The sequence below is a fragment of the Odontesthes bonariensis genome, chromosome 2 (genome assembly GCF_027942865.1).
Source record: "Odontesthes bonariensis isolate fOdoBon6 chromosome 2, fOdoBon6.hap1, whole genome shotgun sequence".
Classification (NCBI taxonomy): Eukaryota; Metazoa; Chordata; class Actinopteri; order Atheriniformes; family Atherinopsidae; genus Odontesthes; species Odontesthes bonariensis.
In genome coordinates this window covers 32,718,876-32,739,433 of record NC_134507.1, presented here as the reverse complement: position 1 = coordinate 32,739,433, position 20,558 = coordinate 32,718,876, and the positions used below count along the sequence as shown (strand labels likewise).

The window sequence follows — 20,558 nt, the reverse complement described above, 5'->3', positions numbered from 1 at the left end:
ACAGCAAGAAGATTTCCTTTGCACAGACAGAATGGGCTTCACCCGCAAAGGTAAAGCCTTCCAAAAATAGAAACAACTCATTAATGTTGCTCTCCACGGAAGTCTTTAGTAAAAGGCGAAAGACTTGTACGTTATGAAGAGAAACCAGAGTACGAGTATTTGACACTGCGGGAGCAGTGCATCAGGCTAGTTGGCATAGCCACCTTCCCCACGGTGAGCTTTGCTTGGTTGAGACGCTGGCTCCTCGGCCGACCAGGTAGGAACAATCGGGCCCTATTCAATGGCTGCTTTGTCTTTTACTCTGTGCAAAAGACTAGGGGTCTTGAGGCTTTGTTCTGACCGCTCATTGGGTGTAGAGGTTTTTTTCAAGCAATTCTCCCAGTCGGCCCAATCCCAGAGCCATCTCAAAGTGGAGTTCACTTTCACTCTCTTTTCGCAGACTAAAAGCCAGAGTTTTATCTCAGAAGCTAAGCAGAGTCGGGCCTGGTTAGTACTTGGATGGGGAGACCGCCTGGGAATACCAGGTGCTGTAAGCCTTTTGGCTTCTCCAGGCGCATGCAGTTTGACTGCGTCAAATGCAGAGGCAGTCCCTGTTTGACTTTTTGGAACTGCTCCTTTGTCAGGACAAAGTTAAATGTATGAGGATCAAAGGCAACCATGACCTGGGACACCTTAGCAGATCCAGGATCAGCAAGATGGATCACAGGGTGATCAACAGATGTTTCAACAAAAGACATGCAGAGAGAAGAGAGAAAAATGCTTACAGCACCTGGTATTCCCAAGCGGTCTCCCATCCAAGTACTAACCAGGCCCGACCCTGCTTGGCTTCCGAGTTCGGACGAGATCGGGCGTGTTCAGGGCGGTGTGGCCGTAAGCCACAGTCCCCGTGACAAATATGTGTTACATAGGTGCTGGAACCATACGTTGCCCCTATTTTACCAGAGAGTTGGCTTGAGAGGCTGATGTTGAGCCTGCACGTCGACTTCCCTGATGTGATTGTTCTCTGCAGCTGAAAATGGGACTCTCAGATAACTTAGTGTGTGTCTGTCAAGCTCCTCTGTTCTCTGTGTGTAGTTTGGTGTTCATGGTCATACAGAGAAACCAGGGAAGCTCAATCCCACGACGTGCTCATAAACTGCGTCTTTTCTAAAGATTATAGTTCCATTTTAGAAGTCAGAATACAATGGCTCCCTGAAACTACCACCATGTACCGCTGGTTTTGTTATTTCACAAGAGTTGGGAAGAGTGCACCGTTCCCGGCGGCACTGCAGTACCGGGTCGATGCGTGGAGTGAACGGAGCAAGCCCCTTTTTCAACCCCTTTGCCTAAAAATCCATTTAATATGTAGTCCTCATATAGAGGACGTATCAGATATTAAACTGATAAGAACAGATACTACACTTGATCTTAGCCAAAAGGCCGAGAAGCGATAACCCTCCACTGTTTCACGTCCGAGAGCCCTTCCTGGCACAATGCGCACTTGTGGCGGTGCTCTTTTTTTGCCTACAAAGCGTCACTTTGCACCTCCGCCCACCCGCTGCAGTGAGCACTCTTCAGCCGTTTCAGATGGTACAACTTTGCACTCCCGCCCGCTCCACTGAGCACCATTCAAACAACAACAATTTAGCGCTCCAGCTTTGAACATGGGCACGGTCTCAAGAAATAAGGTGACTCTACTCCGAGAAGTCACTTGGCACAGCAAGAAGATTTCCTTTGCACAGACAGAATGGGCTTCACCCGCAAAGGTAAAGCCTTCCAAAAATAGAAACAACTCATTAATGTTGCTCTCCACGGAAGTCTTTAGTAAAAGGCGAAAGACTTGTACGTTATGAAGAGAAACCAGAGTACGAGTATTTGACACTGCGGGAGCAGTGCATCAGGCTAGTTGGCATAGCCACCTTCCCCACGGTGAGCTTTGCTTGGTTGAGACGCTGGCTCCTCGGCCGACCAGGTAGGAACAATCGGGCCCTATTCAATGGCTGCTTTGTCTTTTACTCTGTGCAAAAGACTAGGGGTCTTGAGGCTTTGTTCTGACCGCTCATTGGGTGTAGAGGTTTTTTTCAAGCAATTCTCCCAGTCGGCCCAATCCCAGAGCCATCTCAAAGTGGAGTTCACTTTCACTCTCTTTTCGCAGACTAAAAGCCAGAGTTTTATCTCAGAAGCTAAGCAGAGTCGGGCCTGGTTAGTACTTGGATGGGGAGACCGCCTGGGAATACCAGGTGCTGTAAGCCTTTTGGCTTCTCCAGGCGCATGCAGTTTGACTGCGTCAAATGCAGAGGCAGTCCCTGTTTGACTTTTTGGAACTGCTCCTTTGTCAGGACAAAGTTAAATGTATGAGGATCAAAGGCAACCATGACCTGGGACACCTTAGCAGATCCAGGATCAGCAAGATGGATCACAGGGTGATCAACAGATGTTTCAACAAAAGACATGCAGAGAGAAGAGAGAAAAATGCTTACAGCACCTGGTATTCCCAAGCGGTCTCCCATCCAAGTACTAACCAGGCCCGACCCTGCTTGGCTTCCGAGTTCGGACGAGATCGGGCGTGTTCAGGGCGGTGTGGCCGTAAGCCACAGTCCCCGTGACAAATATGTGTTACATAGGTGCTGGAACCATACGTTGCCCCTATTTTACCAGAGAGTTGGCTTGAGAGGCTGATGTTGAGCCTGCACGTCGACTTCCCTGATGTGATTGTTCTCTGCAGCTGAAAATGGGACTCTCAGATAACTTAGTGTGTGTCTGTCAAGCTCCTCTGTTCTCTGTGTGTAGTTTGGTGTTCATGGTCATACAGAGAAACCAGGGAAGCTCAATCCCACGACGTGCTCATAAACTGCGTCTTTTCTAAAGATTATAGTTCCATTTTAGAAGTCAGAATACAATGGCTCCCTGAAACTACCACCATGTACCGCTGGTTTTGTTATTTCACAAGAGTTGGGAAGAGTGCACCGTTCCCGGCGGCACTGCAGTACCGGGTCGATGCGTGGAGTGAACGGAGCAAGCCCCTTTTTCAACCCCTTTGCCTAAAAATCCATTTAATATGTAGTCCTCATATAGAGGACGTATCAGATATTAAACTGATAAGAACAGATACTACACTTGATCTTAGCCAAAAGGCCGAGAAGCGATAACCCTCCACTGTTTCACGTCCGAGAGCCCTTCCTGGCACAATGCGCACTTGTGGCGGTGCTCTTTTTTTGCCTACAAAGCGTCACTTTGCACCTCCGCCCACCCGCTGCAGTGAGCACTCTTCAGCCGTTTCAGATGGTACAACTTTGCACTCCCGCCCGCTCCACTGAGCACCATTCAAACAACAACAATTTAGCGCTCCAGCTTTGAACATGGGCACGGTCTCAAGAAATAAGGTGACTCTACTCCGAGAAGTCACTTGGCACAGCAAGAAGATTTCCTTTGCACAGACAGAATGGGCTTCACCCGCAAAGGTAAAGCCTTCCAAAAATAGAAACAACTCATTAATGTTGCTCTCCACGGAAGTCTTTAGTAAAAGGCGAAAGACTTGTACGTTATGAAGAGAAACCAGAGTACGAGTATTTGACACTGCGGGAGCAGTGCATCAGGCTAGTTGGCATAGCCACCTTCCCCACGGTGAGCTTTGCTTGGTTGAGACGCTGGCTCCTCGGCCGACCAGGTAGGAACAATCGGGCCCTATTCAATGGCTGCTTTGTCTTTTACTCTGTGCAAAAGACTAGGGGTCTTGAGGCTTTGTTCTGACCGCTCATTGGGTGTAGAGGTTTTTTTCAAGCAATTCTCCCAGTCGGCCCAATCCCAGAGCCATCTCAAAGTGGAGTTCACTTTCACTCTCTTTTCGCAGACTAAAAGCCAGAGTTTTATCTCAGAAGCTAAGCAGAGTCGGGCCTGGTTAGTACTTGGATGGGGAGACCGCCTGGGAATACCAGGTGCTGTAAGCCTTTTGGCTTCTCCAGGCGCATGCAGTTTGACTGCGTCAAATGCAAAGGCAGTCCCTGTTTGACTTTTTGGAACTGCTCCTTTGTCAGGACAAAGTTAAATGTATGAGGATCAAAGGCAACCATGACCTGGGACACCTTAGCAGATCCAGGATCAGCAAGATGGATCACAGGGTGATCAACAGATGTTTCAACAAAAGACATGCAGAGAGAAGAGAGAAAAATGCTTACAGCACCTGGTATTCCCAAGCGGTCTCCCATCCAAGTACTAACCAGGCCCGACCCTGCTTGGCTTCCGAGTTCGGACGAGATCGGGCGTGTTCAGGGCGGTGTGGCCGTAAGCCACAGTCCCCGTGACAAATATGTGTTACATAGGTGCTGGAACCATACGTTGCCCCTATTTTACCAGAGAGTTGGCTTGAGAGGCTGATGTTGAGCCTGCACGTCGACTTCCCTGATGTGATTGTTCTCTGCAGCTGAAAATGGGACTCTCAGATAACTTAGTGTGTGTCTGTCAAGCTCCTCTGTTCTCTGTGTGTAGTTTGGTGTTCATGGTCATACAGAGAAACCAGGGAAGCTCAATCCCACGACGTGCTCATAAACTGCGTCTTTTCTAAAGATTATAGTTCCATTTTAGAAGTCAGAATACAATGGCTCCCTGAAACTACCACCATGTACCGCTGGTTTTGTTATTTCACAAGAGTTGGGAAGAGTGCACCGTTCCCGGCGGCACTGCAGTACCGGGTCGATGCGTGGAGTGAACGGAGCAAGCCCCTTTTTCAACCCCTTTGCCTAAAAATCCATTTAATATGTAGTCCTCATATAGAGGACGTATCAGATATTAAACTGATAAGAACAGATACTACACTTGATCTTAGCCAAAAGGCCGAGAAGCGATAACCCTCCACTGTTTCACGTCCGAGAGCCCTTCCTGGCACAATGCGCACTTGTGGCGGTGCTCTTTTTTTGCCTACAAAGCGTCACTTTGCACCTCCGCCCACCCGCTGCAGTGAGCACTCTTCAGCCGTTTCAGATGGTACAACTTTGCACTCCCGCCCGCTCCACTGAGCACCATTCAAACAACAACAATTTAGCGCTCCAGCTTTGAACATGGGCACGGTCTCAAGAAATAAGGTGACTCTACTCCGAGAAGTCACTTGGCACAGCAAGAAGATTTCCGTTGCACAGACAGAATGGGCTTCACCCGCAAAGGTAAAGCCTTCCAAAAATAGAAACAACTCATTAATGTTGCTCTCCACGGAAGTCTTTAGTAAAAGGCGAAAGACTTGTACGTTATGAAGAGAAACCAGAGTACGAGTATTTGACACTGCGGGAGCAGTGCATCAGGCTAGTTGGCATAGCCACCTTCCCCACGGTGAGCTTTGCTTGGTTGAGACGCTGGCTCCTCGGCCGACCAGGTAGGAACAATCGGGCCCTATTCAATGGCTGCTTTGTCTTTTACTCTGTGCAAAAGACTAGGGGTCTTGAGGCTTTGTTCTGACCGCTCATTGGGTGTAGAGGTTTTTTTCAAGCAATTCTCCCAGTCGGCCCAATCCCAGAGCCATCTCAAAGTGGAGTTCACTTTCACTCTCTTTTCGCAGACTAAAAGCCAGAGTTTTATCTCAGAAGCTAAGCAGAGTCGGGCCTGGTTAGTACTTGGATGGGGAGACCGCCTGGGAATACCAGGTGCTGTAAGCCTTTTGGCTTCTCCAGGCGCATGCAGTTTGACTGCGTCAAATGCAAAGGCAGTCCCTGTTTGACTTTTTGGAACTGCTCCTTTGTCAGGACAAAGTTAAATGTATGAGGATCAAAGGCAACCATGACCTGGGACACCTTAGCAGATCCAGGATCAGCAAGATGGATCACAGGGTGATCAACAGATGTTTCAACAAAAGACATGCAGAGAGAAGAGAGAAAAATGCTTACAGCACCTGGTATTCCCAAGCGGTCTCCCATCCAAGTACTAACCAGGCCCGACCCTGCTTGGCTTCCGAGTTCGGACGAGATCGGGCGTGTTCAGGGCGGTGTGGCCGTAAGCCACAGTCCCCGTGACAAATATGTGTTACATAGGTGCTGGAACCATACGTTGCCCCTATTTTACCAGAGAGTTGGCTTGAGAGGCTGATGTTGAGCCTGCACGTCGACTTCCCTGATGTGATTGTTCTCTGCAGCTGAAAATGGGACTCTCAGATAACTTAGTGTGTGTCTGTCAAGCTCCTCTGTTCTCTGTGTGTAGTTTGGTGTTCATGGTCATACAGAGAAACCAGGGAAGCTCAATCCCACGACGTGCTCATAAACTGCGTCTTTTCTAAAGATTATAGTTCCATTTTAGAAGTCAGAATACAATGGCTCCCTGAAACTACCACCATGTACCGCTGGTTTTGTTATTTCACAAGAGTTGGGAAGAGTGCACCGTTCCCGGCGGCACTGCAGTACCGGGTCGATGCGTGGAGTGAACGGAGCAAGCCCCTTTTTCAACCCCTTTGCCTAAAAATCCATTTAATATGTAGTCCTCATATAGAGGACGTATCAGATATTAAACTGATAAGAACAGATACTACACTTGATCTTAGCCAAAAGGCCGAGAAGCGATAACCCTCCACTGTTTCACGTCCGAGAGCCCTTCCTGGCACAATGCGCACTTGTGGCGGTGCTCTTTTTTTGCCTACAAAGCGTCACTTTGCACCTCCGCCCACCCGCTGCAGTGAGCACTCTTCAGCCGTTTCAGATGGTACAACTTTGCACTCCCGCCCGCTCCACTGAGCACCATTCAAACAACAACAATTTAGCGCTCCAGCTTTGAACATGGGCACGGTCTCAAGAAATAAGGTGACTCTACTCCGAGAAGTCACTTGGCACAGCAAGAAGATTTCCTTTGCACAGACAGAATGGGCTTCACCCGCAAAGGTAAAGCCTTCCAAAAATAGAAACAACTCATTAATGTTGCTCTCCACGGAAGTCTTTAGTAAAAGGCGAAAGACTTGTACGTTATGAAGAGAAACCAGAGTACGAGTATTTGACACTGCGGGAGCAGTGCATCAGGCTAGTTGGCATAGCCACCTTCCCCACGGTGAGCTTTGCTTGGTTGAGACGCTGGCTCCTCGGCCGACCAGGTAGGAACAATCGGGCCCTATTCAATGGCTGCTTTGTCTTTTACTCTGTGCAAAAGACTAGGGGTCTTGAGGCTTTGTTCTGACCGCTCATTGGGTGTAGAGGTTTTTTTCAAGCAATTCTCCCAGTCGGCCCAATCCCAGAGCCATCTCAAAGTGGAGTTCACTTTCACTCTCTTTTCGCAGACTAAAAGCCAGAGTTTTATCTCAGAAGCTAAGCAGAGTCGGGCCTGGTTAGTACTTGGATGGGGAGACCGCCTGGGAATACCAGGTGCTGTAAGCCTTTTGGCTTCTCCAGGCGCATGCAGTTTGACTGCGTCAAATGCAAAGGCAGTCCCTGTTTGACTTTTTGGAACTGCTCCTTTGTCAGGACAAAGTTAAATGTATGAGGATCAAAGGCAACCATGACCTGGGACACCTTAGCAGATCCAGGATCAGCAAGATGGATCACAGGGTGATCAACAGATGTTTCAACAAAAGACATGCAGAGAGAAGAGAGAAAAATGCTTACAGCACCTGGTATTCCCAAGCGGTCTCCCATCCAAGTACTAACCAGGCCCGACCCTGCTTGGCTTCCGAGTTCGGACGAGATCGGGCGTGTTCAGGGCGGTGTGGCCGTAAGCCACAGTCCCCGTGACAAATATGTGTTACATAGGTGCTGGAACCATACGTTGCCCCTATTTTACCAGAGAGTTGGCTTGAGAGGCTGATGTTGAGCCTGCACGTCGACTTCCCTGATGTGATTGTTCTCTGCAGCTGAAAATGGGACTCTCAGATAACTTAGTGTGTGTCTGTCAAGCTCCTCTGTTCTCTGTGTGTAGTTTGGTGTTCATGGTCATACAGAGAAACCAGGGAAGCTCAATCCCACGACGTGCTCATAAACTGCGTCTTTTCTAAAGATTATAGTTCCATTTTAGAAGTCAGAATACAATGGCTCCCTGAAACTACCACCATGTACCGCTGGTTTTGTTATTTCACAAGAGTTGGGAAGAGTGCACCGTTCCCGGCGGCACTGCAGTACCGGGTCGATGCGTGGAGTGAACGGAGCAAGCCCCTTTTTCAACCCCTTTGCCTAAAAATCCATTTAATATGTAGTCCTCATATAGAGGACGTATCAGATATTAAACTGATAAGAACAGATACTACACTTGATCTTAGCCAAAAGGCCGAGAAGCGATAACCCTCCACTGTTTCACGTCCGAGAGCCCTTCCTGGCACAATGCGCACTTGTGGCGGTGCTCTTTTTTTGCCTACAAAGCGTCACTTTGCACCTCCGCCCACCCGCTGCAGTGAGCACTCTTCAGCCGTTTCAGATGGTACAACTTTGCACTCCCGCCCGCTCCACTGAGCACCATTCAAACAACAACAATTTAGCGCTCCAGCTTTGAACATGGGCACGGTCTCAAGAAATAAGGTGACTCTACTCCGAGAAGTCACTTGGCACAGCAAGAAGATTTCCGTTGCACAGACAGAATGGGCTTCACCCGCAAAGGTAAAGCCTTCCAAAAATAGAAACAACTCATTAATGTTGCTCTCCACGGAAGTCTTTAGTAAAAGGCGAAAGACTTGTACGTTATGAAGAGAAACCAGAGTACGAGTATTTGACACTGCGGGAGCAGTGCATCAGGCTAGTTGGCATAGCCACCTTCCCCACGGTGAGCTTTGCTTGGTTGAGACGCTGGCTCCTCGGCCGACCAGGTAGGAACAATCGGGCCCTATTCAATGGCTGCTTTGTCTTTTACTCTGTGCAAAAGACTAGGGGTCTTGAGGCTTTGTTCTGACCGCTCATTGGGTGTAGAGGTTTTTTTCAAGCAATTCTCCCAGTCGGCCCAATCCCAGAGCCATCTCAAAGTGGAGTTCACTTTCACTCTCTTTTCGCAGACTAAAAGCCAGAGTTTTATCTCAGAAGCTAAGCAGAGTCGGGCCTGGTTAGTACTTGGATGGGGAGACCGCCTGGGAATACCAGGTGCTGTAAGCCTTTTGGCTTCTCCAGGCGCATGCAGTTTGACTGCGTCAAATGCAAAGGCAGTCCCTGTTTGACTTTTTGGAACTGCTCCTTTGTCAGGACAAAGTTAAATGTATGAGGATCAAAGGCAACCATGACCTGGGACACCTTAGCAGATCCAGGATCAGCAAGATGGATCACAGGGTGATCAACAGATGTTTCAACAAAAGACATGCAGAGAGAAGAGAGAAAAATGCTTACAGCACCTGGTATTCCCAAGCGGTCTCCCATCCAAGTACTAACCAGGCCCGACCCTGCTTGGCTTCCGAGTTCGGACGAGATCGGGCGTGTTCAGGGCGGTGTGGCCGTAAGCCACAGTCCCCGTGACAAATATGTGTTACATAGGTGCTGGAACCATACGTTGCCCCTATTTTACCAGAGAGTTGGCTTGAGAGGCTGATGTTGAGCCTGCACGTCGACTTCCCTGATGTGATTGTTCTCTGCAGCTGAAAATGGGACTCTCAGATAACTTAGTGTGTGTCTGTCAAGCTCCTCTGTTCTCTGTGTGTAGTTTGGTGTTCATGGTCATACAGAGAAACCAGGGAAGCTCAATCCCACGACGTGCTCATAAACTGCGTCTTTTCTAAAGATTATAGTTCCATTTTAGAAGTCAGAATACAATGGCTCCCTGAAACTACCACCATGTACCGCTGGTTTTGTTATTTCACAAGAGTTGGGAAGAGTGCACCGTTCCCGGCGGCACTGCAGTACCGGGTCGATGCGTGGAGTGAACGGAGCAAGCCCCTTTTTCAACCCCTTTGCCTAAAAATCCATTTAATATGTAGTCCTCATATAGAGGACGTATCAGATATTAAACTGATAAGAACAGATACTACACTTGATCTTAGCCAAAAGGCCGAGAAGCGATAACCCTCCACTGTTTCACGTCCGAGAGCCCTTCCTGGCACAATGCGCACTTGTGGCGGTGCTCTTTTTTTGCCTACAAAGCGTCACTTTGCACCTCCGCCCACCCGCTGCAGTGAGCACTCTTCAGCCGTTTCAGATGGTACAACTTTGCACTCCCGCCCGCTCCACTGAGCACCATTCAAACAACAACAATTTAGCGCTCCAGCTTTGAACATGGGCACGGTCTCAAGAAATAAGGTGACTCTACTCCGAGAAGTCACTTGGCACAGCAAGAAGATTTCCTTTGCACAGACAGAATGGGCTTCACCCGCAAAGGTAAAGCCTTCCAAAAATAGAAACAACTCATTAATGTTGCTCTCCACGGAAGTCTTTAGTAAAAGGCGAAAGACTTGTACGTTATGAAGAGAAACCAGAGTACGAGTATTTGACACTGCGGGAGCAGTGCATCAGGCTAGTTGGCATAGCCACCTTCCCCACGGTGAGCTTTGCTTGGTTGAGACGCTGGCTCCTCGGCCGACCAGGTAGGAACAATCGGGCCCTATTCAATGGCTGCTTTGTCTTTTACTCTGTGCAAAAGACTAGGGGTCTTGAGGCTTTGTTCTGACCGCTCATTGGGTGTAGAGGTTTTTTTCAAGCAATTCTCCCAGTCGGCCCAATCCCAGAGCCATCTCAAAGTGGAGTTCACTTTCACTCTCTTTTCGCAGACTAAAAGCCAGAGTTTTATCTCAGAAGCTAAGCAGAGTCGGGCCTGGTTAGTACTTGGATGGGGAGACCGCCTGGGAATACCAGGTGCTGTAAGCCTTTTGGCTTCTCCAGGCGCATGCAGTTTGACTGCGTCAAATGCAAAGGCAGTCCCTGTTTGACTTTTTGGAACTGCTCCTTTGTCAGGACAAAGTTAAATGTATGAGGATCAAAGGCAACCATGACCTGGGACACCTTAGCAGATCCAGGATCAGCAAGATGGATCACAGGGTGATCAACAGATGTTTCAACAAAAGACATGCAGAGAGAAGAGAGAAAAATGCTTACAGCACCTGGTATTCCCAAGCGGTCTCCCATCCAAGTACTAACCAGGCCCGACCCTGCTTGGCTTCCGAGTTCGGACGAGATCGGGCGTGTTCAGGGCGGTGTGGCCGTAAGCCACAGTCCCCGTGACAAATATGTGTTACATAGGTGCTGGAACCATACGTTGCCCCTATTTTACCAGAGAGTTGGCTTGAGAGGCTGATGTTGAGCCTGCACGTCGACTTCCCTGATGTGATTGTTCTCTGCAGCTGAAAATGGGACTCTCAGATAACTTAGTGTGTGTCTGTCAAGCTCCTCTGTTCTCTGTGTGTAGTTTGGTGTTCATGGTCATACAGAGAAACCAGGGAAGCTCAATCCCACGACGTGCTCATAAACTGCGTCTTTTCTAAAGATTATAGTTCCATTTTAGAAGTCAGAATACAATGGCTCCCTGAAACTACCACCATGTACCGCTGGTTTTGTTATTTCACAAGAGTTGGGAAGAGTGCACCGTTCCCGGCGGCACTGCAGTACCGGGTCGATGCGTGGAGTGAACGGAGCAAGCCCCTTTTTCAACCCCTTTGCCTAAAAATCCATTTAATATGTAGTCCTCATATAGAGGACGTATCAGATATTAAACTGATAAGAACAGATACTACACTTGATCTTAGCCAAAAGGCCGAGAAGCGATAACCCTCCACTGTTTCACGTCCGAGAGCCCTTCCTGGCACAATGCGCACTTGTGGCGGTGCTCTTTTTTTGCCTACAAAGCGTCACTTTGCACCTCCGCCCACCCGCTGCAGTGAGCACTCTTCAGCCGTTTCAGATGGTACAACTTTGCACTCCCGCCCGCTCCACTGAGCACCATTCAAACAACAACAATTTAGCGCTCCAGCTTTGAACATGGGCACGGTCTCAAGAAATAAGGTGACTCTACTCCGAGAAGTCACTTGGCACAGCAAGAAGATTTCCTTTGCACAGACAGAATGGGCTTCACCCGCAAAGGTAAAGCCTTCCAAAAATAGAAACAACTCATTAATGTTGCTCTCCACGGAAGTCTTTAGTAAAAGGCGAAAGACTTGTACGTTATGAAGAGAAACCAGAGTACGAGTATTTGACACTGCGGGAGCAGTGCATCAGGCTAGTTGGCATAGCCACCTTCCCCACGGTGAGCTTTGCTTGGTTGAGACGCTGGCTCCTCGGCCGACCAGGTAGGAACAATCGGGCCCTATTCAATGGCTGCTTTGTCTTTTACTCTGTGCAAAAGACTAGGGGTCTTGAGGCTTTGTTCTGACCGCTCATTGGGTGTAGAGGTTTTTTTCAAGCAATTCTCCCAGTCGGCCCAATCCCAGAGCCATCTCAAAGTGGAGTTCACTTTCACTCTCTTTTCGCAGACTAAAAGCCAGAGTTTTATCTCAGAAGCTAAGCAGAGTCGGGCCTGGTTAGTACTTGGATGGGGAGACCGCCTGGGAATACCAGGTGCTGTAAGCCTTTTGGCTTCTCCAGGCGCATGCAGTTTGACTGCGTCAAATGCAAAGGCAGTCCCTGTTTGACTTTTTGGAACTGCTCCTTTGTCAGGACAAAGTTAAATGTATGAGGATCAAAGGCAACCATGACCTGGGACACCTTAGCAGATCCAGGATCAGCAAGATGGATCACAGGGTGATCAACAGATGTTTCAACAAAAGACATGCAGAGAGAAGAGAGAAAAATGCTTACAGCACCTGGTATTCCCAAGCGGTCTCCCATCCAAGTACTAACCAGGCCCGACCCTGCTTGGCTTCCGAGTTCGGACGAGATCGGGCGTGTTCAGGGCGGTGTGGCCGTAAGCCACAGTCCCCGTGACAAATATGTGTTACATAGGTGCTGGAACCATACGTTGCCCCTATTTTACCAGAGAGTTGGCTTGAGAGGCTGATGTTGAGCCTGCACGTCGACTTCCCTGATGTGATTGTTCTCTGCAGCTGAAAATGGGACTCTCAGATAACTTAGTGTGTGTCTGTCAAGCTCCTCTGTTCTCTGTGTGTAGTTTGGTGTTCATGGTCATACAGAGAAACCAGGGAAGCTCAATCCCACGACGTGCTCATAAACTGCGTCTTTTCTAAAGATTATAGTTCCATTTTAGAAGTCAGAATACAATGGCTCCCTGAAACTACCACCATGTACCGCTGGTTTTGTTATTTCACAAGAGTTGGGAAGAGTGCACCGTTCCCGGCGGCACTGCAGTACCGGGTCGATGCGTGGAGTGAACGGAGCAAGCCCCTTTTTCAACCCCTTTGCCTAAAAATCCATTTAATATGTAGTCCTCATATAGAGGACGTATCAGATATTAAACTGATAAGAACAGATACTACACTTGATCTTAGCCAAAAGGCCGAGAAGCGATAACCCTCCACTGTTTCACGTCCGAGAGCCCTTCCTGGCACAATGCGCACTTGTGGCGGTGCTCTTTTTTTGCCTACAAAGCGTCACTTTGCACCTCCGCCCACCCGCTGCAGTGAGCACTCTTCAGCCGTTTCAGATGGTACAACTTTGCACTCCCGCCCGCTCCACTGAGCACCATTCAAACAACAACAATTTAGCGCTCCAGCTTTGAACATGGGCACGGTCTCAAGAAATAAGGTGACTCTACTCCGAGAAGTCACTTGGCACAGCAAGAAGATTTCCTTTGCACAGACAGAATGGGCTTCACCCGCAAAGGTAAAGCCTTCCAAAAATAGAAACAACTCATTAATGTTGCTCTCCACGGAAGTCTTTAGTAAAAGGCGAAAGACTTGTACGTTATGAAGAGAAACCAGAGTACGAGTATTTGACACTGCGGGAGCAGTGCATCAGGCTAGTTGGCATAGCCACCTTCCCCACGGTGAGCTTTGCTTGGTTGAGACGCTGGCTCCTCGGCCGACCAGGTAGGAACAATCGGGCCCTATTCAATGGCTGCTTTGTCTTTTACTCTGTGCAAAAGACTAGGGGTCTTGAGGCTTTGTTCTGACCGCTCATTGGGTGTAGAGGTTTTTTTCAAGCAATTCTCCCAGTCGGCCCAATCCCAGAGCCATCTCAAAGTGGAGTTCACTTTCACTCTCTTTTCGCAGACTAAAAGCCAGAGTTTTATCTCAGAAGCTAAGCAGAGTCGGGCCTGGTTAGTACTTGGATGGGGAGACCGCCTGGGAATACCAGGTGCTGTAAGCCTTTTGGCTTCTCCAGGCGCATGCAGTTTGACTGCGTCAAATGCAAAGGCAGTCCCTGTTTGACTTTTTGGAACTGCTCCTTTGTCAGGACAAAGTTAAATGTATGAGGATCAAAGGCAACCATGACCTGGGACACCTTAGCAGATCCAGGATCAGCAAGATGGATCACAGGGTGATCAACAGATGTTTCAACAAAAGACATGCAGAGAGAAGAGAGAAAAATGCTTACAGCACCTGGTATTCCCAAGCGGTCTCCCATCCAAGTACTAACCAGGCCCGACCCTGCTTGGCTTCCGAGTTCGGACGAGATCGGGCGTGTTCAGGGCGGTGTGGCCGTAAGCCACAGTCCCCGTGACAAATATGTGTTACATAGGTGCTGGAACCATACGTTGCCCCTATTTTACCAGAGAGTTGGCTTGAGAGGCTGATGTTGAGCCTGCACGTCGACTTCCCTGATGTGATTGTTCTCTGCAGCTGAAAATGGGACTCTCAGATAACTTAGTGTGTGTCTGTCAAGCTCCTCTGTTCTCTGTGTGTAGTTTGGTGTTCATGGTCATACAGAGAAACCAGGGAAGCTCAATCCCACGACGTGCTCATAAACTGCGTCTTTTCTAAAGATTATAGTTCCATTTTAGAAGTCAGAATACAATGGCTCCCTGAAACTACCACCATGTACCGCTGGTTTTGTTATTTCACAAGAGTTGGGAAGAGTGCACCGTTCCCGGCGGCACTGCAGTACCGGGTCGATGCGTGGAGTGAACGGAGCAAGCCCCTTTTTCAACCCCTTTGCCTAAAAATCCATTTAATATGTAGTCCTCATATAGAGGACGTATCAGATATTAAACTGATAAGAACAGATACTACACTTGATCTTAGCCAAAAGGCCGAGAAGCGATAACCCTCCACTGTTTCACGTCCGAGAGCCCTTCCTGGCACAATGCGCACTTGTGGCGGTGCTCTTTTTTTGCCTACAAAGCGTCACTTTGCACCTCCGCCCACCCGCTGCAGTGAGCACTCTTCAGCCGTTTCAGATGGTACAACTTTGCACTCCCGCCCGCTCCACTGAGCACCATTCAAACAACAACAATTTAGCGCTCCAGCTTTGAACATGGGCACGGTCTCAAGAAATAAGGTGACTCTACTCCGAGAAGTCACTTGGCACAGCAAGAAGATTTCCTTTGCACAGACAGAATGGGCTTCACCCGCAAAGGTAAAGCCTTCCAAAAATAGAAACAACTCATTAATGTTGCTCTCCACGGAAGTCTTTAGTAAAAGGCGAAAGACTTGTACGTTATGAAGAGAAACCAGAGTACGAGTATTTGACACTGCGGGAGCAGTGCATCAGGCTAGTTGGCATAGCCACCTTCCCCACGGTGAGCTTTGCTTGGTTGAGACGCTGGCTCCTCGGCCGACCAGGTAGGAACAATCGGGCCCTATTCAATGGCTGCTTTGTCTTTTACTCTGTGCAAAAGACTAGGGGTCTTGAGGCTTTGTTCTGACCGCTCATTGGGTGTAGAGGTTTTTTTCAAGCAATTCTCCCAGTCGGCCCAATCCCAGAGCCATCTCAAAGTGGAGTTCACTTTCACTCTCTTTTCGCAGACTAAAAGCCAGAGTTTTATCTCAGAAGCTAAGCAGAGTCGGGCCTGGTTAGTACTTGGATGGGGAGACCGCCTGGGAATACCAGGTGCTGTAAGCCTTTTGGCTTCTCCAGGCGCATGCAGTTTGACTGCGTCAAATGCAAAGGCAGTCCCTGTTTGACTTTTTGGAACTGCTCCTTTGTCAGGACAAAGTTAAATGTATGAGGATCAAAGGCAACCATGACCTGGGACACCTTAGCAGATCCAGGATCAGCAAGATGGATCACAGGGTGATCAACAGATGTTTCAACAAAAGACATGCAGAGAGAAGAGAGAAAAATGCTTACAGCACCTGGTATTCCCAAGCGGTCTCCCATCCAAGTACTAACCAGGCCCGACCCTGCTTGGCTTCCGAGTTCGGACGAGATCGGGCGTGTTCAGGGCGGTGTGGCCGTAAGCCACAGTCCCCGTGACAAATATGTGTTACATAGGTGCTGGAACCATACGTTGCCCCTATTTTACCAGAGAGTTGGCTTGAGAGGCTGATGTTGAGCCTGCACGTCGACTTCCCTGATGTGATTGTTCTCTGCAGCTGAAAATGGGACTCTCAGATAACTTAGTGTGTGTCTGTCAAGCTCCTCTGTTCTCTGTGTGTAGTTTGGTGTTCATGGTCATACAGAGAAACCAGGGAAGCTCAATCCCACGACGTGCTCATAAACTGCGTCTTTTCTAAAGATTATAGTTCCATTTTAGAAGTCAGAATACAATGGCTCCCTGAAACTACCACCATGTACCGCTGGTTTTGTTATTTCACAAGAGTTGGGAAGAGTGCACCGTTCCCGGCGGCACTGCAGTACCGGGTCGATGCGTGGAGTGAACGGAGCAAGCCCCTTTTTCAACCCCTTTGCCTAAAAATCCATTTAATATGTAGTCCTCATATAGAGGACGTATCAGATATTAAACTGATAAGAACAGATACTACACTTGATCTTAGCCAAAAGGCCGAGAAGCGATAACCCTCCACTGTTTCACGTCCGAGAGCCCTTCCTGGCACAATGCGCACTTGTGGCGGTGCTCTTTTTTTGCCTACAAAGCGTCACTTTGCACCTCCGCCCACCCGCTGCAGTGAGCACTCTTCAGCCGTTTCAGATGGTACAACTTTGCACTCCCGCCCGCTCCACTGAGCACCATTCAAACAACAACAATTTAGCGCTCCAGCTTTGAACATGGGCACGGTCTCAAGAAATAAGGTGACTCTACTCCGAGAAGTCACTTGGCACAGCAAGAAGATTTCCTTTGCACAGACAGAATGGGCTTCACCCGCAAAGGTAAAGCCTTCCAAAAATAGAAACAACTCATTAATGTTGCTCTCCACGGAAGTCTTTAGTAAAAGGCGAAAGACTTGTACGTTATGAAGAGAAACCAGAGTACGAGTATTTGACACTGCGGGAGCAGTGCATCAGGCTAGTTGGCATAGCCACCTTCCCCACGGTGAGCTTTGCTTGGTTGAGACGCTGGCTCCTCGGCCGACCAGGTAGGAACAATCGGGCCCTATTCAATGGCTGCTTTGTCTTTTACTCTGTGCAAAAGACTAGGGGTCTTGAGGCTTTGTTCTGACCGCTCATTGGGTGTAGAGGTTTTTTTCAAGCAATTCTCCCAGTCGGCCCAATCCCAGAGCCATCTCAAAGTGGAGTTCACTTTCACTCTCTTTTCGCAGACTAAAAGCCAGAGTTTTATCTCAGAAGCTAAGCAGAGTCGGGCCTGGTTAGTACTTGGATGGGGAGACCGCCTGGGAATACCAGGTGCTGTAAGCCTTTTGGCTTCTCCAGGCGCATGCAGTTTGACTGCGTCAAATGCAAAGGCAGTCCCTGTTTGACTTTTTGGAACTGCTCCTTTGTCAGGACAAAGTTAAATGTATGAGGATCAAAGGCAACCATGACCTGGGACACCTTAGCAGATCCAGGATCAGCAAGATGGATCACAGGGTGATCAACAGATGTTTCAACAAAAGACATGCAGAGAGAAGAGAGAAAAATGCTTACAGCACCTGGTATTCCCAAGCGGTCTCCCATCCAAGTACTAACCAGGCCCGACCCTGCTTGGCTTCCGAGTTCGGACGAGATCGGGCGTGTTCAGGGCGGTGTGGCCGTAAGCCACAGTCCCCGTGACAAATATGTGTTACATAGGTGCTGGAACCATACGTTGCCCCTATTTTACCAGAGAGTTGGCTTGAGAGGCTGATGTTGAGCCTGCACGTCGACTTCCCTGATGTGATTGTTCTCTGCAGCTGAAAATGGGACTCTCAGATAACTTAGTGTGTGTCTGTCAAGCTCCTCTGTTCTCTGTGTGTAGTTTGGTGTTCATGGTCATACAGAGAAACCAGGGAAGCTCAATCCCACGACGTGCTCATAAACTGCGTCTTTTCTAAAGATTATAGTTCCATTTTAGAAGTCAGAATACAATGGCTCCCTGAAACTACCACCATGTACCGCTGGTTTTGTTATTTCACAAGAGTTGGGAAGAGTGCACCGTTCCCGGCGGCACTGCAGTACCGGGTCGATGCGTGGAGTGAACGGAGCAAGCCCCTTTTTCAACCCCTTTGCCTAAAAATCCATTTAATATGTAGTCCTCATATAGAGGACGTATCAGATATTAAACTGATAAGAACAGATACTACACTTGATCTTAGCCAAAAGGCCGAGAAGCGATAACCCTCCACTGTTTCACGTCCGAGAGCCCTTCCTGGCACAATGCGCACTTGTGGCGGTGCTCTTTTTTTGCCTACAAAGCGTCACTTTGCACCTCCGCCCACCCGCTGCAGTGAGCACTCTTCAGCCGTTTCAGATGGTACAACTTTGCACTCCCGCCCGCTCCACTGAGCACCATTCAAACAACAACAATTTAGCGCTCCAGCTTTGAACATGGGCACGGTCTCAAGAAATAAGGTGACTCTACTCCGAGAAGTCACTTGGCACAGCAAGAAGATTTCCTTTGCACAGACAGAATGGGCTTCACCCGCAAAGGTAAAGCCTTCCAAAAATAGAAACAACTCATTAATGTTGCTCTCCACGGAAGTCTTTAGTAAAAGGCGAAAGACTTGTACGTTATGAAGAGAAACCAGAGTACGAGTATTTGACACTGCGGGAGCAGTGCATCAGGCTAGTTGGCATAGCCACCTTCCCCACGGTGAGCTTTGCTTGGTTGAGACGCTGGCTCCTCGGCCGACCAGGTAGGAACAATCGGGCCCTATTCAATGGCTGCTTTGTCTTTTACTCTGTGCAAAAGACTAGGGGTCTTGAGGCTTTGTTCTGACCGCTCATTGGGTGTAGAGGTTTTTTTCAAGCAATTCTCCCAGTCGGCCCAATCCCAGAGCCATCTCAAAGTGGAGTTCACTTTCACTCTCTTTTCGCAGACTAAAAGCCAGAGTTTTATCTCAGAAGCTAAGCAGAGTCGGGCCTGGTTAGTACTTGGATGGGGAGACCGCCTGGGAATACCAGGTGCTGTAAGCCTTTTGGCTTCTCCAGGCGCATGCAGTTTGACTGCGTCAAATGCAAAGGCAGTCCCTGTTTGACTTTTTGGAACTGCTCCTTTGTCAGGACAAAGTTAAATGTATGAGGATCAAAGGCAACCATGACCTGGGACACCTTAGCAGATCCAGGATCAGCAAGATGGATCACAGGGTGATCAACAGATGTTTCAACAAAAGACATGCAGAGAGAAGAGAGAAAAATGCTTACAGCACCTGGTATTCCCAAGCGGTCTCCCATCCAAGTACTAACCAGGCCCGACCCTGCTTGGCTTCCGAGTTCGGACGAGATCGGGCGTGTTCAGGGCGGTGTGGCCGTAAGCCACAGTCCCCGTGACAAATATGTGTTACATAGGTGCTGGAACCATACGTTGCCCCTATTTTACCAGAGAGTTGGCTTGAGAGGCTGATGTTGAGCCTGCACGTCGACTTCCCTGATGTGATTGTTCTCTGCAGCTGAAAATGGGACTCTCAGATAACTTAGTGTGTGTCTGTCAAGCTCCTCTGTTCTCTGTGTGTAGTTTGGTGTTCATGGTCATACAGAGAAACCAGGGAAGCTCAATCCCACGACGTGCTCATAAACTGCGTCTTTTCTAAAGATTATAGTTCCATTTTAGAAGTCAGAATACAATGGCTCCCTGAAACTACCACCATGTACCGCTGGTTTTGTTATTTCACAAGAGTTGGGAAGAGTGCACCGTTCCCGGCGGCACTGCAGTACCGGGTCGATGCGTGGAGTGAACGGAGCAAGCCCCTTTTTCAACCCCTTTGCCTAAAAATCCATTTAATATGTAGTCCTCATATAGAGGACGTATCAGATATTAAACTGATAAGAACAGATACTACACTTGATCTTAGCCAAAAGGCCGAGAAGCGATAACCCTCCACTGTTTCACGTCCGAGAGTCCTTCCTGGCACAATGCGCACTTGTGGCGGTGCTCTTTTTTTGCCTACAAAGCGTCACTTTGCACCTCCGCCCACCCGCTGCAGTGAGCACTCTTCAGCCGTTTCAGATGGTACAACTTTGCACTCCCGCCCGCTCCACTGAGCACCATTCAAACAACAACAATTTAGCGCTCCAGCTTTGAACATGGGCACGGTCTCAAGAAATAAGGTGACTCTACTCCGAGAAGTCACTTGGCACAGCAAGAAGATTTCCTTTGCACAGACAGAATGGGCTTCACCCGCAAAGGTAAAGCCTTCCAAAAATAGAAACAACTCATTAATGTTGCTCTCCACGGAAGTCTTTAGTAAAAGGCGAAAGACTTGTACGTTATGAAGAGAAACCAGAGTACGAGTATTTGACACTGCGGGAGCAGTGCATCAGGCTAGTTGGCATAGCCACCTTCCCCACGGTGAG

At 48.7% G+C, this 20,558-nt stretch overlaps 37 non-coding genes across 37 annotated transcripts; all 37 read right to left on the bottom strand.

Annotated features, from left to right (window-relative positions):
- Nucleotides 1-40: 40 nt before the first annotated feature.
- On the bottom strand, nt 41-153 carry LOC142370903 (U5 spliceosomal RNA). Its single transcript, XR_012767922.1, has one exon. It is a non-coding gene; the product is annotated as a U5 spliceosomal RNA (small nuclear RNA).
- Nucleotides 154-757: 604 nt separating this feature from the next.
- On the bottom strand, nt 758-876 carry LOC142367815 (5S ribosomal RNA). The gene has a single exon (XR_012767182.1). It is a non-coding gene; the product is annotated as a 5S ribosomal RNA (ribosomal RNA).
- Nucleotides 877-1,240: 364 nt separating this feature from the next.
- Nucleotides 1,241-1,431, bottom strand: LOC142366898 (U2 spliceosomal RNA). The gene has a single exon (XR_012766902.1). It is a non-coding gene; the product is annotated as a U2 spliceosomal RNA (small nuclear RNA).
- Nucleotides 1,432-1,735: 304 nt separating this feature from the next.
- Nucleotides 1,736-1,848, bottom strand: LOC142370897 (U5 spliceosomal RNA). The gene has a single exon (XR_012767921.1). It is a non-coding gene; the product is annotated as a U5 spliceosomal RNA (small nuclear RNA).
- A 604-nt stretch (nt 1,849-2,452) lies between these two features.
- Nucleotides 2,453-2,571, bottom strand: LOC142367742 (5S ribosomal RNA). Its single transcript, XR_012767166.1, has one exon. It is a non-coding gene; the product is annotated as a 5S ribosomal RNA (ribosomal RNA).
- A 364-nt stretch (nt 2,572-2,935) lies between these two features.
- LOC142366892 (U2 spliceosomal RNA) lies at nt 2,936-3,126 on the bottom strand. The gene has a single exon (XR_012766901.1). It is a non-coding gene; the product is annotated as a U2 spliceosomal RNA (small nuclear RNA).
- Nucleotides 3,127-3,430: 304 nt separating this feature from the next.
- On the bottom strand, nt 3,431-3,543 carry LOC142370891 (U5 spliceosomal RNA). The gene has a single exon (XR_012767918.1). It is a non-coding gene; the product is annotated as a U5 spliceosomal RNA (small nuclear RNA).
- A 604-nt stretch (nt 3,544-4,147) lies between these two features.
- On the bottom strand, nt 4,148-4,266 carry LOC142367674 (5S ribosomal RNA). Its single transcript, XR_012767149.1, has one exon. It is a non-coding gene; the product is annotated as a 5S ribosomal RNA (ribosomal RNA).
- Nucleotides 4,267-4,630: 364 nt separating this feature from the next.
- LOC142366886 (U2 spliceosomal RNA) lies at nt 4,631-4,821 on the bottom strand. Its single transcript, XR_012766900.1, has one exon. It is a non-coding gene; the product is annotated as a U2 spliceosomal RNA (small nuclear RNA).
- Nucleotides 4,822-5,125: 304 nt separating this feature from the next.
- LOC142370878 (U5 spliceosomal RNA) lies at nt 5,126-5,238 on the bottom strand. The gene has a single exon (XR_012767916.1). It is a non-coding gene; the product is annotated as a U5 spliceosomal RNA (small nuclear RNA).
- Nucleotides 5,239-5,842: 604 nt separating this feature from the next.
- On the bottom strand, nt 5,843-5,961 carry LOC142367614 (5S ribosomal RNA). The gene has a single exon (XR_012767133.1). It is a non-coding gene; the product is annotated as a 5S ribosomal RNA (ribosomal RNA).
- Nucleotides 5,962-6,325: 364 nt separating this feature from the next.
- LOC142366874 (U2 spliceosomal RNA) lies at nt 6,326-6,516 on the bottom strand. The gene has a single exon (XR_012766898.1). It is a non-coding gene; the product is annotated as a U2 spliceosomal RNA (small nuclear RNA).
- Nucleotides 6,517-6,820: 304 nt separating this feature from the next.
- On the bottom strand, nt 6,821-6,933 carry LOC142370873 (U5 spliceosomal RNA). The gene has a single exon (XR_012767912.1). It is a non-coding gene; the product is annotated as a U5 spliceosomal RNA (small nuclear RNA).
- A 604-nt stretch (nt 6,934-7,537) lies between these two features.
- LOC142367545 (5S ribosomal RNA) lies at nt 7,538-7,656 on the bottom strand. The gene has a single exon (XR_012767117.1). It is a non-coding gene; the product is annotated as a 5S ribosomal RNA (ribosomal RNA).
- A 364-nt stretch (nt 7,657-8,020) lies between these two features.
- On the bottom strand, nt 8,021-8,211 carry LOC142366867 (U2 spliceosomal RNA). Its single transcript, XR_012766896.1, has one exon. It is a non-coding gene; the product is annotated as a U2 spliceosomal RNA (small nuclear RNA).
- Nucleotides 8,212-8,515: 304 nt separating this feature from the next.
- LOC142370866 (U5 spliceosomal RNA) lies at nt 8,516-8,628 on the bottom strand. The gene has a single exon (XR_012767909.1). It is a non-coding gene; the product is annotated as a U5 spliceosomal RNA (small nuclear RNA).
- A 604-nt stretch (nt 8,629-9,232) lies between these two features.
- LOC142367482 (5S ribosomal RNA) lies at nt 9,233-9,351 on the bottom strand. The gene has a single exon (XR_012767104.1). It is a non-coding gene; the product is annotated as a 5S ribosomal RNA (ribosomal RNA).
- A 364-nt stretch (nt 9,352-9,715) lies between these two features.
- On the bottom strand, nt 9,716-9,906 carry LOC142366860 (U2 spliceosomal RNA). The gene has a single exon (XR_012766893.1). It is a non-coding gene; the product is annotated as a U2 spliceosomal RNA (small nuclear RNA).
- A 304-nt stretch (nt 9,907-10,210) lies between these two features.
- On the bottom strand, nt 10,211-10,323 carry LOC142370862 (U5 spliceosomal RNA). Its single transcript, XR_012767907.1, has one exon. It is a non-coding gene; the product is annotated as a U5 spliceosomal RNA (small nuclear RNA).
- Nucleotides 10,324-10,927: 604 nt separating this feature from the next.
- On the bottom strand, nt 10,928-11,046 carry LOC142367413 (5S ribosomal RNA). The gene has a single exon (XR_012767086.1). It is a non-coding gene; the product is annotated as a 5S ribosomal RNA (ribosomal RNA).
- Nucleotides 11,047-11,410: 364 nt separating this feature from the next.
- LOC142366856 (U2 spliceosomal RNA) lies at nt 11,411-11,601 on the bottom strand. Its single transcript, XR_012766892.1, has one exon. It is a non-coding gene; the product is annotated as a U2 spliceosomal RNA (small nuclear RNA).
- A 304-nt stretch (nt 11,602-11,905) lies between these two features.
- On the bottom strand, nt 11,906-12,018 carry LOC142370857 (U5 spliceosomal RNA). Its single transcript, XR_012767900.1, has one exon. It is a non-coding gene; the product is annotated as a U5 spliceosomal RNA (small nuclear RNA).
- Nucleotides 12,019-12,622: 604 nt separating this feature from the next.
- Nucleotides 12,623-12,741, bottom strand: LOC142367350 (5S ribosomal RNA). The gene has a single exon (XR_012767075.1). It is a non-coding gene; the product is annotated as a 5S ribosomal RNA (ribosomal RNA).
- Nucleotides 12,742-13,105: 364 nt separating this feature from the next.
- LOC142366854 (U2 spliceosomal RNA) lies at nt 13,106-13,296 on the bottom strand. Its single transcript, XR_012766891.1, has one exon. It is a non-coding gene; the product is annotated as a U2 spliceosomal RNA (small nuclear RNA).
- A 304-nt stretch (nt 13,297-13,600) lies between these two features.
- On the bottom strand, nt 13,601-13,713 carry LOC142370853 (U5 spliceosomal RNA). The gene has a single exon (XR_012767899.1). It is a non-coding gene; the product is annotated as a U5 spliceosomal RNA (small nuclear RNA).
- A 604-nt stretch (nt 13,714-14,317) lies between these two features.
- LOC142367278 (5S ribosomal RNA) lies at nt 14,318-14,436 on the bottom strand. Its single transcript, XR_012767064.1, has one exon. It is a non-coding gene; the product is annotated as a 5S ribosomal RNA (ribosomal RNA).
- Nucleotides 14,437-14,800: 364 nt separating this feature from the next.
- On the bottom strand, nt 14,801-14,991 carry LOC142366842 (U2 spliceosomal RNA). Its single transcript, XR_012766889.1, has one exon. It is a non-coding gene; the product is annotated as a U2 spliceosomal RNA (small nuclear RNA).
- A 304-nt stretch (nt 14,992-15,295) lies between these two features.
- Nucleotides 15,296-15,408, bottom strand: LOC142370849 (U5 spliceosomal RNA). Its single transcript, XR_012767898.1, has one exon. It is a non-coding gene; the product is annotated as a U5 spliceosomal RNA (small nuclear RNA).
- A 604-nt stretch (nt 15,409-16,012) lies between these two features.
- On the bottom strand, nt 16,013-16,131 carry LOC142367216 (5S ribosomal RNA). The gene has a single exon (XR_012767041.1). It is a non-coding gene; the product is annotated as a 5S ribosomal RNA (ribosomal RNA).
- A 364-nt stretch (nt 16,132-16,495) lies between these two features.
- Nucleotides 16,496-16,686, bottom strand: LOC142366838 (U2 spliceosomal RNA). Its single transcript, XR_012766888.1, has one exon. It is a non-coding gene; the product is annotated as a U2 spliceosomal RNA (small nuclear RNA).
- Nucleotides 16,687-16,990: 304 nt separating this feature from the next.
- LOC142370843 (U5 spliceosomal RNA) lies at nt 16,991-17,103 on the bottom strand. The gene has a single exon (XR_012767896.1). It is a non-coding gene; the product is annotated as a U5 spliceosomal RNA (small nuclear RNA).
- A 604-nt stretch (nt 17,104-17,707) lies between these two features.
- On the bottom strand, nt 17,708-17,826 carry LOC142367152 (5S ribosomal RNA). The gene has a single exon (XR_012767028.1). It is a non-coding gene; the product is annotated as a 5S ribosomal RNA (ribosomal RNA).
- Nucleotides 17,827-18,190: 364 nt separating this feature from the next.
- Nucleotides 18,191-18,381, bottom strand: LOC142366832 (U2 spliceosomal RNA). Its single transcript, XR_012766887.1, has one exon. It is a non-coding gene; the product is annotated as a U2 spliceosomal RNA (small nuclear RNA).
- A 304-nt stretch (nt 18,382-18,685) lies between these two features.
- On the bottom strand, nt 18,686-18,798 carry LOC142370838 (U5 spliceosomal RNA). Its single transcript, XR_012767895.1, has one exon. It is a non-coding gene; the product is annotated as a U5 spliceosomal RNA (small nuclear RNA).
- A 604-nt stretch (nt 18,799-19,402) lies between these two features.
- Nucleotides 19,403-19,521, bottom strand: LOC142367095 (5S ribosomal RNA). Its single transcript, XR_012767011.1, has one exon. It is a non-coding gene; the product is annotated as a 5S ribosomal RNA (ribosomal RNA).
- A 364-nt stretch (nt 19,522-19,885) lies between these two features.
- LOC142366826 (U2 spliceosomal RNA) lies at nt 19,886-20,076 on the bottom strand. Its single transcript, XR_012766886.1, has one exon. It is a non-coding gene; the product is annotated as a U2 spliceosomal RNA (small nuclear RNA).
- Nucleotides 20,077-20,380: 304 nt separating this feature from the next.
- LOC142370833 (U5 spliceosomal RNA) lies at nt 20,381-20,493 on the bottom strand. Its single transcript, XR_012767894.1, has one exon. It is a non-coding gene; the product is annotated as a U5 spliceosomal RNA (small nuclear RNA).
- Nucleotides 20,494-20,558: the final 65 nt, after the last annotated feature.